Genomic DNA, 14,182 nt, shown 5'->3' on the forward strand with positions numbered 1-14,182 from the left:
TGCATAGCCTACACTAACTATACTGATGACACACACATTCTTCTGCCCGTATCTGGAATCTACTCCAATGACACTGGCACCCTGAGCTCAGCCTACGCGACCATCCAAGCCTGGATGGCAACGCTTTGGCCTATGCCTGAATGACGAGAAAACCAAGCTCATTCTGGTCGGTCCAGCAACAGTGCTAAAAAAAACTCGACTCACGATACTCAGCATTCAACATTGACGCCACTCAGATCACTGTCTCCCCTGCAGTGACAACGCTGGTAGTTTACCTCGATGCTACCCTATCCCTGACTCACTAGGTGAATGTGATTTCCTCCTAAACAGTTTACACCACCAAATTGATAAATGCTGTCAGACCCTTCCTATCTTCCGATGGTTGCCTAATGATTGCTCGGGCTGTGGTAGATGCCAGGCTAGACTACTGCATTGTACTCTTTGCTGGCACGTCCGCACACAACCTACTGAAATTACAGGCAATCCAAAATAATGCCCTTTTTGCAGCATTAAACATCCCTAAAATGGAACACATATCGACCGCCCAGAGAGACGTCCATTGGCTCCCAATCCAAGAAAGGATCAGGTTCATCCCTCTCTATCACCTACAGGTGCATCTCCAGATCTGTCCTGCCCTACTTGGCCCAGAAAATAACCAAGACCTGCTCATCTAGGCCCACCAGAACTCCTTACACCCATCACCTGGTACAGCCCAAAATTCAAACGCGCCAAAGCGGCAGGCTCTAGCTTTCCCACCATTTCTGTTAAACAATGGAACTCCCTCCCTCATGTGCGGAGAGCCGAAGAATCCTATTGGGTCTTCCACGGGGCTCTCAAAACCTGGTTGTTCACATAGTGGACGAACTACCTTTCCATGCTTCTGCATGTTATGCACCATTGTTTGAATCTCCCACTTGTGTCTGCATGCAACTGTATCTTTCTGACTGTAAGCTTCCTCGCCCAAATGGCCACACGTAACTAGCTACGGCAACAGCACCTTGATGCCACTGGATGTTTGTGTGCTTTACAAATGCAAAAATAGAACAATATTAAATAAATAATAAATATCAGTACGGAATAATATTAACATAATTAGTACACCAGCCAGTATACACCAAGATGCCAGTTTTTGCCACAACTGGTTTCGATCTATGCAATCAAAGGCGACTTTCATGTCTAAACATGCAGAGAAAGGGAGCTACCTGAAAGTCTGCCTCTAACATAGATGATATAAGAATCCATTTACAGATGTCCACAATCTTTTTCAAAAACCTCTTTGAAAAATACTAAGACGGTGGGTAGAGTCAGCCCAACAAGTTAGACCCATCAATACGAATGCAGCCAACACCCTACTACTAACCTCAATTAAAGATATTGGTTTGTAGTTAAGCAGCAAGGTCCTTACTACTGTTTTATGTATAGGCCCAGTTAATGGGCCTCATTCCAAGTGTGGTGGTCCGTAAATAAGGGTGCCAGTCGCACGGTACCGGCACCCTTTCCAGATCGCCACACTCCAACTCGGCCTCCCAGAGCTTAGCGCCGGCAGGTCTGACCACCCGGGCGCAACAGCCACGGTAGACAGAGTTGTCACGGAAGCACCAGCATGGTTAGCAACTGTGCCGGTGCTTCCGTGTCCCCATTCCCATGGAGTGCTTTGGGACGCCATGTGAATGGGGACTCACACTTTCCGCCACCTGATATCCCGGGCAGCCGGGACTTGTAATGTCCCGGTTGCATTGGGATATCAGGCGGCGGAAACAGTGTTACGAGTTCGGCTACCAGTGGCTTACCGCCAAACTCGTAATGAGGCCGAATGATTGCCTTAAACCAAGAACTAGCGAAGCTGCTGGATGAAATTACCTGCCGAAATAACGTCATCAAGATATCAGCCCGGAAACATACGTCATCTTTAAAGACTGCATTAGACAGGCCAGTGTGTCTGCACGCTCTTGTTCTACTTAAACCTCATAGCATCAGTTGTAAATCTACTCTGTCAAAATGAATATGCCAAACAGATGATGTCTTAAATAGCCAGGACCCACAGGTAGCACTGCTACTGTCGTATACATGTTTCAAATGTGGAATTCAAGTCTTAGCATCTATGCAATTCGTGTGTTTGACATCTTCTTACATTGTTGTTCAGTAAGTGCAACAGGCCTCTAGAGTCATTGTTTAACACCGATCTAAAAGCCATTTGACCATCTTTAAAGTATATGTTAGGTCTAGACCTTTTCAGACATTTTGTATACCTTTGCTTTAACGGACTTGAAATCCATTTCACTGACTCGTCCATACTCAAAACGCACTTTTTGAAGGGCGACTCTCAAGTCTCTTTTCTTGTTCTTAATGACCATATCAAATACATGTTTGAAATGGTTGTGCTGTGTGAAGCCTGACCAACCCAATTACTTGCCAAGTACTAAGGGTTTTGTCAAAATGGCAAAGGGAGTAGTTATTCTTAAATGTCCAGCTACTTCAAGACTTTTTAACAACATTTAAAAACCCCACGTTCTTGGGATTCCATTTTAAACGATCCTCCTGTGAATCAACATTCAAGTTATTAATACAACTTGGCAACTCTGCCTACGACCTAAGTGATGAACCAGTAAATGTTAGGACTAGTTGGACATTATCACTTAAAGCTGATTTGTTTATGTGCATCGATGCGCAACGATAAAACAGTGTGGAAGACACACATATGTATTCCAGTGTAGAATGTGATGTCGCACGGAACTAGGTTGGTTGACTGGGAATATCACCATTTAAATTCCCATTGATTATAAACATATTCCAATCTGAAAACAAAATCAGCTCAGATCTGCCCCTTTGAATATAAATACTTTTTCTGGGTGATCACTGTATAGACACATCTTAAGAATAGGTGGACTTGTGGGCCTCCTCAATATAATGTTCAGGTAGGCTCAAATAAATGCATAACATTGTGTGTGTCCCTCCTCGATCCACCCACCCCAACTTTAGCTCTCGTCAGATCATCAGCTTCTGTTTTCAGATTGCAATATATATGCAGTCTATTTAACTGACGTCAGGAAACCAAACCATTTATTATTCTTACTTTATTGTCCAATTCGTGCAACACATCATGAGAAAAACATGTGGGGTATTTTCACTAGCAATTAGAAGTCCTCCAATAGGTCTACCCAGCTCCCCACTTGTAGCTTTCCTCAATTGCACTTTGAATCCATTGATGACAGGGGGCAGCATAAAGCCAGACTTTTTGAATCAATAAAAATGTCCAAATCACCAAGGTGGTCCATAACATTAGTGGACATGAAACTATTATAGCCCCTCATCTTCCAACTCATAACTCCTTCAGCTTTAACAGCCTGGCTGTCTTTTCGAGTATGGTTGTAAAATTGAAGGTAACCACGACCAGGAACACGATCCCTCACATGTGTTAGGATCTCCGTCTCGGTCACCAAACATAGGACGCCGTCCCTGCACTTCATTGGGGCATACAATTATTAATGGATCCGGCTCTTTACTGTCCTTAATCATCTTCTTTTCCAGAAGGCATAACAATGTCTCTGTGCCTTCAGTGTACTTTTCCTTTGATTTGAATGTGAGCAGAGGGGTCTCATCAACTCCTCTTTGCAGTAGTTGATCCAGAGCCTCCCATACCAAAGAGCAAACCGCTTAACAATAAAACAGGAATTGACACGGATCTGGATTGGATTTCTACTCGCTCGATGTCTGCTGAACTTATATCCTTTAAGGCAGAAATCCCTGAATGCAACTCCTATTTAGAGGAATTCACTCATACTCTCTCAGAATTGACTCTAAAAATATAGTCGAGGTCAATTCAATTTTTTTTCTCCATGGGTAGACCCTCTCCCGAGTTTGTACCATAAGCAAGTGTGCATAGCTTCTCATCACGTGCTAGCTTTTGTTGTTGTAAAGGGTAATAAGATTAAGGGAGTACCAATATCCTCAGGTACAGTGTTGGTGACTGGCTCCCTACTAGTATTGCCATTAATACTTACAAAAAAATCTGAGTGTCTAGCTGCACCCTCAGTATGTTTATATGAGGTATCTTCACGAGCCTCATACCCTTGTGCAACAAATGTTCTTCTATCCCCAAATTCCCAATCCTTGTTTTCTTTTAGTTTTTAACTTCCTCTGCCACTCCGTCATACTCTCCACTACACTACTTGAGGCAGCCTTTTCAAGTGACACACTTGCAGAAACTTACAAGAGCCATTTCTCTTGCCTTTTTGGTCATTCATTATCTTTTTGGATTTCTTTATTTTAACAGTAGTATCTTTGGTGAACCATTTCTTCTCCCCCTTCTTAAATCTTATTTCTGATAGATCTTGTTCCTCTCTTTGTTTCTTGTAAGACAGTGAGTAACCTTTTCCTTTATTTGGCGAAATTGCTAAAGGGGATCCAAATCACTGCTTTCAGGTGTATAACAGTCTTCTTTGCTCCCGATAGCATGCCGACCGCTGTATCCTGGCTGAACTTTATCACAACCGCAAACCGCTACAATTCGAGGAGTCAGGGGTTGCTGGATCACTTGTTTACTCTAACCGCAGTCCTCAAGCCCTGCGCTGTCCTGTGCGGAACTGCCAGCAATGCTGCTGCTACTGTGAGGCGTCGAAAATGAAAGCCAGACAGAAAGTTGTCATGTTTTTGGCTAAAGACTTTTATTAAATGAAATGATTTGGGAAAATGCTTCTCTGACCCTGCAGTAAGAGGAACATCCCTACCTAAAACCAAAAGTTCAAACCTTCTAACCTGACCTTCACACTATAAACAAAATAACAAAGTGAAAAGGGAATTATCTTTAACTTGATGCTTGCCAAAAGGTTTTCTTCTTCAACTGCCTGGTGTTTGCTTATCATGACTGTGCATTCTTCAACTGCCAGGTATTGGCTTGCCAGGGCTTTCTCAACTTGTCTTACAGTTTCACTTTATAAGCAAGCAGCATATACCATTCTGGTTTTGGTATTTCTACTTGTTTACGCTTTCCCCACCTTTTGGCATTCATTTCTCAATGGTGTTCAACTTGGCACATTGCCTTTTCTGGAAAAAAACATTCTTCTCTGTATTTCTCTTTCCCTAAATGCGCAATATTCAGATTCTCCAAATGTTCAAAACTCTTGGGAGTGGTTGCTGAAACACCCCGGTGGCACCACTCTGCTCTGGCAGACTCACTGGTTTGCTGTACCATTTTCAGACTTCCTCACGCATATGCAGTGTTTCTCTGCAGCTTCCTCAACAGTCCGGGTGGCTCTGACATCGCTCCAGCCTCTTCTGTGGTTCTGCTCTTGCATGCTGGCTTCTCTTCGGCTGCGGGTAAAGGCTGCTTTGTGGCTCTTGCCTGCCGAACACCCAGTATTCCTCTCTCGGTTCCAGGTGTCTACACGGCAAGTCCCTCTGGCAGCACTTCTTTGTCCCACTCCAATGGCGAGCTTCTCTGCTCCGCCACACTGGCTCATGCTTCCAGCTTCCGCTCACTGACTTACATGAAGATGTCACGTCTTCCTCTGAGCCATTTTCCTTAGTTCTGTTAACAAATTTAAAGGTGCCGCACAACAGTGTCTTTCTCCAACAACTATCACGCTCACTATACCTGTTGTCCTGCATCAATTCCCTCGTCCTCCTCATCTCAGTACTTGGGTGGTTGTGGGAATAGATGTCCACTGATGTTACTTGATGTTTAACATTGTAAAAATTCTTAATAATTCCACATGGCAAATCAGGTCTCAACAGAGAGAAGGTGGAGCTTATGCTGCTTTCACGGGAAATGGAAGGTTGGGTTGGCTGATGTTTAATATTTGGAGGTTGTTTCTTAACAACTCTACATGGAAGATCAGTTCTACATGAAGGAAAACTAGAACTGAAAAGGGTTTCTTTGGAGTTTTTACTCTTTAAGTTTATTTACTTTTCATAAAAAGGGGAACAGATGTATGGCAACAGGCCATTAGGATATGGGGTAATAAAGGGTTTTCTCCCTGAGAAAATGGGAAATACTGCGTTTATCCAACGAAGCCCTCATATCTCCCTGGTGTCCATCTCCTCCCATGTGATCCTCCCTCATGCAACCGCTCCCAGGGTCAGTATCAGGTGGCAGCTGCCGTCCCCAGGCCACATGGGAGGGGTTTACCACCAGGGAATGTGTGATGATTCCATTGGATTCATCACACTACCCTGATGCTCATAATAGCATCTCTCTTGAGCGAAAGCGGAGCGTCTGCTATGTGCCTCCAGACTCCTCTGTCGAAGAAACAAAGTATCAGCGCTCTTGGACACTCTCACATAACTTTCGGGAACTGCAGCAATGCTGCCACACATAGCTTTTAATGAGGAATCGTTGACTAGTAGAAGCTAGGCAGAAAAGGAGCTGACCACTCCAACCTTGGGGTACAGACATTTCTTGCAATGAATGAAAAAGAAGTGCAGATGTTAAGGGGCACTCCCCAGAGGATTGCTCCTCCAAAGGGCGGACCCAAAGTCTTCTTAGGGACAAACCCAGTGGGATGGAAGGATTGTTGTTAGGTCCTGGAGGATGCAGAGGATTCTAAAGATAATAATAGTAATTCGCATTTATATAGCACTACGAACCCTCAGGCATCGGAGCAGCTGAGCTTGGCCCTGCTGGGATTCGAACCTGCATGGGCAGGCTCTGTACAGATGTCAAAGCAAGTGCTCAACTCACTGTGCTATTTGACGGAGATAAAGGGTCTCATCTCCTTCTCCTTCCTAGACTCACACATTCAGCAAACTTAAACGTGTTGCAAATTGTCGTGTGTGATATCTGCCTGCTGGGAGAGTTGTGGCAAGTCCATTGGACCCTGAAGGGAAGGTACATGTTTTGAGAGTGTTGATGGCCAGATATGGCCAAACCACTCGAGTGTAAATGCTCCTGCAATCCATCTGATAAGTCGGTTCTATGTGAAATTACATTTTTTTAGAAGGAAGGTCTCAAGAAAAAAAGACTGATTTAATTTGACCGATTTTCTTTTGATCAGAAAACTGTCATTGTAAAAAGTATTTTTGTCTTGACACGATTAAAATGCGGTTTTCCCTTTTAAAAAAAAAATATTCGGGGTTTTCACCTCGCGAGCCCCCCATTGACTCACTCCCTCCCACGGGATCGCTCAAAAAGGCAACATACAGGTTGAAGGGAAAAGAGCGGAGTAGCCTCTCTCAGTGCGGGCCTCAAATACTAGAGTGTGCACATTCCGAGAAGTAATGCTCTGCATCCCAAGAGCCACACCCCTCGTTGCCAACTCCTGCCAGTGCCTCTTATCCTGCTGTTCATTCTCAGGAAGGTCTATGGTAAACTCACTTACCAGCTTCTCAAATTACTCAGTCAGCACAGCACATCCATAGTTCAAAGGCACAAATATGACTGTTATTAACTTGCAGTTATTATATTTTTTCATGTATGTGACAAAATGACCAGGCAATGCCTGAGTGCACAGCTGGACTACCTCCCCATGATATTGTTAGAATTTCACATCAATCAGGTGTTTGTTCCCCCTGTATTTTTTCCAAACCCACAGATAGAGGGTGAACAGAATCTGCATAATTAGAATGCACCCAAGGTTCGGTAAATATAAGGCTGTCATGAGTACACCACTTGCCTTCCTCCCACAAATAGTGCCAGAATTTCACTTCAACCAGGAGAGTGCTCTTAGTGTATTTTATCCAAACTCACTGAAAGTGGCTGGACTGAATCTACATACTTTGGATATGACCAAAAGTTCCTTATGATTTATCTGGAGCGTACCTTGATTGTTCATTACACGAAGACCAGCCAGGGACCTTAGGTGTGATGCAGAAAAAGGTCAGAGCAATGGGGTGTGGGACTCCTCCTTGGGGCCTTCCTGCTGCACACAGCAAACAAACAAGTTCCACTGTAGCATGGTTTTTATTTATTTATTTTTCAGTAGTTGTGGAATGTGCTACGTGCAAAGAATAAACAGCTTTAGGGGACCAAGGATGGGACAGTAGAGAAAGACAAGTGTTAACAAGGGCAGCATGAAACTGACTCAAAGGGTGTGGGAATCACGGAGAGGGATCAAGGAGCACAATATTATTAGTAAGCTCAAGGGCTAGCATACCCCGAGGGTTTGACTAATTAGTGCAGTTTAATTCTGATGTCTGGCAAAATGTCAGGGCTAGCGAAACTGTAACAACTGGCTTCTTTTTGTAGAGCGGTGCATTCTAAGTAGCCGACAACATCTTCATAGCCAGGGTTTTTTGGATAGAAATTAAACATGAAAGAATGGTCTGAGGCTGTGTGAGATCCCCTATGGTCTTGGCTTCATGGTACTCCTCGGGCCCCCTGGGCATGAGGAATTGAAGAAAATTGCAACCATGCTGAAGGATGAAGATGTAGTGAGATATAATTAGTTGAGAGCTCCCAGTCACTCAGAGCGGAGGTATGAAAGCCACCTTTGCTAGGAGAAGCACCCACAGCTCTTTTTCTGGAACAGGGTATTTTACCTGGGTTCCCAAAATTAGCGTCAGGTTGTTCCATATCTTAAGCCTGGTCGCTCCTAGTCTGATATCTCCCTTCGACTGATATTGATATCTGGGTTCTGTCTCGAAAGAAATTAGGATCAACATGAGGCAAACACAGACTCATAGGTTTAAATGAGGATTTATTAGGGCTGTTTAGAGATTTAGAGATTTGGGCCAAACGAGAAATGTGCAAAGCATTAGATGTCAACGAGGTGTGATGGCTGTCCATCATAAGTGCCACTTTCGGGACCGGCGTATTTGAAGGAATTGTTCTGCTCACGTATGGTCTCCTTTTCTGTTTATCCCTTCTTGTGTGGAATGAATATCAAAAAAACAATATTATGGGTATGTAATTATTCAAACCTGGTAACCATGTTCCTCTAAAATCAATTTTGTGCAACTATTGCTAGCATTTTATGTATTACACGGATGTTGACTGTTGATTATAATTATGTACATTTGATTTAAGATACATGTCGCTTAGCCTTGAAGACAGAACCAGTTCCAAAATGCATTGGCTCACATTGCCTAGGCAATCATCTCAAGATGCATACTGCTTTTGATAAGATTAAATATCTGGAAACTATCTTTTTTTTAAAAAAACCTTTATTTATTACTGGTAAAAAACATTGCAGAGATCATTACAGTTATAACATACCAGCAGGACATTCATACATGAGGTGGATTTGGTTTAGATTAGGGCTTCTGGCTGCTTTATCGCTCTCTCATCAGTCCATATTTTCTTGTACATTTTCTGTGTTCTGTAGGTATGTCCTGAGTGGGGCCCATATGTCTTTGGGTCTCGAGGTGGTACGGATACCTCGTACATAATTCTCTTAGCATTCCTGAACGTTTATCAGGTCCCGGAGCCAGGCGTTGTGTGTGGGAGGGGTTGTGGATTTCCATTTCATAAGTATGCACCGTTTGGTTATAGCTCCTCCCACTGCGAATAGTCTGCAGGTCTTCGTGGTTGCTGTCCCAACATCCCCTAGTAGGTATTTCAGTGGCATGGCCGGAATCTTTGTGTTCAATATATCGTTCATTGTTTCTGCTACTTCCTCCCAGAATCTTCTGATTGGCAGGCATTCCCAATACATATGTATCGAGTTTGCAGCTCTTGCGCCGCACTTGGGGCATGTCGTTTGTTTCAAGGGGTCAAACTGGAAACCTTACTAGGAGTGACGTGTAGGTGATTTAAAATTTTGAACTGTATAAGTTTGAAGTTAGCGCATAGGGAGATGGCTTTGGTATATCTGCAGTAATTTGTCTTTAACTGAGCAGTGCTTAAGTTATTCTTAAGATTTTCTTGAAGAATGCACAAATAGGCAACAAGCATATATGCAGTTTACTTTAAGAGCATCTCGTGAGCATATTACGGACTGGGAAGGTTTCCCTGTTCTTTTTCTGTTAATACAGGTCCCATTACTAAGGATTCAGCACAAATGAACAGACTCCTTTGTGTGTGGGTGCACTAGTTACACTTGAAATGGAAATGCCTTGTTTGATGTTGACACTGTATGGGGATACTGAATACCTGAAACTATAGTATGTGACTAAGCATGCAAAAATAAAAGAAAATGGAAAAAAAAGAAAAACATTAAAATGTCTGAAAGTAGAAATTTAGAAATAACGGCTCAAGTTAACGACAAAAGCAATATCATTATCTCAAAGTTAGGAAAACAACAAGAGAGGAGCCGTGGCAGGCTCTCCCAAATAGAGTAAATAAAACCTTACCATGGCTGAACCAAAATGTTAGGCCTGGAGTCATTCAATTGACTGACTAGAGAAGAGTTTACATTCCAGAATGGAATTCATTAACCAACTGCATCAATATAGCTAGCAGGCATTCCAATTTGCCAGCGTATCTTCAGCTGAACCTTGAACTGAGGATGGACATTTCAACTCTTAAGATCATAATGAAAGCCCCCACTGAGGATTTAGCAATTAAGCATTAATACCCGATCCGGCCCGCCAGAGAGGGTATCAATGTTATTAGCTCGGGTTGCCAATCGGGTTAGCCGTGGTGCTGAGAGCATTGTATTTTGATTCAATGAATGGGATGCCTTGCAGTGTCCCGTTCATTGAATCAAAATACTTCACTAAGATGGCCGCCATGGATGTGCATGGCAGGTCTCCATACAGAGCCCCTCTTCCATGTCCATGGCCACCAGGAAGCAGGAGCAACAACAACGCAGTGGCGACAGCAGGCACCGCCACCACTGCAGAAGAAAGCAGTTAAGTGAGGCAGGGTTTGGGAGGGACGGGAGGATATTTAGGCATGGGCGGGTGCAGGAAGATGGCAGTGCGGGTGGGGAAAGCATCCGGCAGGTGGCTTGGAACGCAGGCTTGTATCAGTAGATTCATGCCGCATTCTGAGCAACCTGATTGGTTTCTCACCCCGCCGGGTTCTAATATATGGTTATAAAATGAAGTGCCAATTCACAGTTCACTGTTTCCTTTTTTTTTAGTTATGTATTCATTTGTACACGTCTGTATTGTTTTTTGTTCTTCTTCTCGATCGAGTTATATTTTGACTGAATATTCATTTTAAAGTCTGGCGCACATAAGGCCAATTCCACAATAGTGGTCAACACAAACTTCAAACTACCCCAACTCTTACTAGTTCAGGAAACGGAAAAGGTTTGTATCTGGTGCAGTGGTATACATATGAATCTGACAACATGTCTGTCTCCCACCGTGCCTTAGCTCCTGCATTTAGGTGAGTCAAGTCTTTGGTGCTCATCTGCCAGAATCCATCTGGCTGCTTTCTCTGGACTGCAAGCAGGAACATGAAGGAGACGCACAGTTTCCTCATTGAGTGCTTACAGACTTTTAGATGGGCTTGCTCTCACTGGCGAAACCTCCTACACCAGCTTGGGTCATCAATGTTAGTTCTCTTTAGATTAATGTTGCCGCCCTCTGAGTCCACATACTCTGCATCCTTAACATTCATCACCTGGAAGACAGCATTGCTTGTTGCCATAGCATCTGCGAGCAGGGTAAGCCAAATCCACGCTTTTTCAGCATTGAAAACCTGTCTCATGTTCAAGGTGGACAGAGTGGCACTTGGAGCCCACTAAGGTGCTCCTTGCCCAAAATTGTTTCATACTATCATTTCAGCTTACTTATGTTTTTCAAGACACCTACAGGTGCACCTGAACGTCTCCTGCATAACTTAGATGCCAAACAATGTTTTGGCTACTACAGAGATAGAACTAAACAGTTCAGAGGGAACAACGACTATTTCTAGAAAAAGGCTCACTGGCACGGTGTCAGCATGTGGGAAAGTCAACAATCACATGATGGATCATAAATATTGCTGCAAACTCGCTAAATAGAACAGTTGCCAAGCAAGGTAATTTGACATTCCACAAGAGCTAAAATGATGCCGAAACTATTCCTGGCGAACACCCAGCTACAGGAGGCTTGCATTTCAGCTGCATGGAAGTTGGTATGGGTATTCTGCAAGAACTATTATTTTATTTTAATTTTTTACATTTGTATAGTGCCCAGACCCGGAGGTATCACGGCGCTTGAAGTAACAGTAAGTTACATTGAAGAATAAACACTGTCATCAAGAGTCATATACATTCTCATCAGGGGTCAGTTAAGCATATTTGTCGAACAGCCAGGTTTTTAAGAGTTTTTAGAATTTCTGATGTGATTGGGGAGAGTGTTCCAGAGGGTGGGGGCAGTAACACAGAAACTGGCCCCCCTGCACGTTTGCGCTTGAATCTGGGTATGAAAAGCGATCGACTGGATGAAGATCAGAGGCATCAGGGTCCCTGGTTTAGGTATGATGCGGGTGGTGACATAAGAGGGGACGTTTTAACATTCATTACCTGGACAATTAAGCCAGATCTGACACTCTTGAAAGCCACACAGTATTAAACAACCTCTTCCATTTTAGCCAACCTCGGGTCTCACTTCCCAGGTATATACTTCTTGCTACTCTGTCTATACCCAATGAGTATGTGCATATGGAAAAGATCCAGCGCTAGAGAAATCAAATGTATTCCCCATTTATTCCCCTGTAGGTATAGTTCTCCATCATTGCCATCTTTTCATAGACTCACATGCGGCTCCTTCGGCCTACTCAGAGGTTTTCTTGACTGTTAAACTCACCTGCTTTTAATATAGGAGTTGTGCTATTCGCGTGGAGGTCAAAGGTCAGCACGGCTGGTAGCAGACAGACTACACTTAGAAAAAAGCCTAAATGCTGTGCTCTTATAAAATTATGTGAGTGTATAGTGGTCGCTGTGAGATGTATTTTTATTTTTAATCCGGGTGGAATGACCCTTTTCAATTCTGGGGAGCATTCTTAAAGCATGGGAACTTTAGTATAAAAAATACCAATGCCGGAAACTTTACTTACATGTAAGTAACTTGGATTTACTGACTGTAGTTACTACTATACTTAAAATCTACAGCGCCCTTTCCATCCTTATGCTCTTTAAAATCTTCACTGCCCTTTCATCCATATGCTACCTCCTCCTCCATACCCCCATTAATAAGTCACACCATCTTTCAGGGACTGGCAGATAGCGCAGGGAGCATGTGAATGGGAGCTCCAATGTCGGCACACTATTGTTAATGCAAATGCACCCTGAATATATTTAAATGTGAAGTGGTGCACAACAGGTTCCTGTCTATTGCCCTTCCTGGTACTGACATGCCATACATAAGTAGGAAAGGGGACTACTGGCTAGGAGTACAGTAGTCCTTATGGTGTATAATTTTTACTTTTGGGCATAGGGTTTTCCATACACCCAAAAAGAAACTGGCATTCCGGATGCATTTATCCCAATTTTCTGCTCTGGTTTTCGAGATTTTGGGCATACATCAAGCCTGTTTGCAAATCGAATCACTTATGAAAATCCATAAAGATAATGATAATGTGTTAATTATATAGCACCTTTATCCAAAGCGCTTTACAGAGCACATATTTACATACAATATCACCCAACCGAAATTGGTACTCATAAAAGCACACATGTGCAGTAACATGAAGTAATATGTGCCTTTGTGGATGTTCCATATGCATTAAAAGCTTGCACCATGACCACCAACGATGTGTTCATAATAAATGTATGCGCAAACAACACATTCAGAAAACAATTCAGCACAATTACCCACAGCCAACAGCCTTGAAGTACACGCACAGATCATATGGGAGTAAAGTGTATGTTCATTATGAAGAAATGCAATTCATCGAAATAGGGCCAAAAACCATGCACAACCAATGATCACAGACAACACAAAATGCAAGCTTGTGCATATGCCTATAAATTGATAAAAACTATTGTAGAGATGCCCCTCAACACTCACTCCAGAATAAATATACCCCACTAGGGAAAAAGGCCCGGCACACCTCTTGCAAGGAGAACAAGGTTTATTCTCATAAAAGAATCCAAGTACGCGATAGCAAAGAACTCTGCTGCCACAGAGTGCTCTGATGAAATGAACATGGGCAATATCTTATAAAGGAAAAAAGCGTCACACTTGACGTACATCACAAATCCATGTAGCTGGTTGGTGCGACCCTATACATGGGCGGCCTGCTCCATATCGGATGCCAGGCCATTGGTCCCAGCTTCTCCTGTCCGTCTTCCTCCACGTGGGGTTCTTCTTAAAAATCCAAATCATAGCATGCCCTATCTGTGGACTAATGTGCACCTGGTACTGCAGA

The sequence above is a fragment of the Ambystoma mexicanum genome, chromosome 8 (assembly GCF_040938575.1).
Source record: "Ambystoma mexicanum isolate Mex_15411 chromosome 8, UKY_AmexF1_1, whole genome shotgun sequence".
Classification (NCBI taxonomy): domain Eukaryota; kingdom Metazoa; phylum Chordata; class Amphibia; order Caudata; family Ambystomatidae; genus Ambystoma; species Ambystoma mexicanum.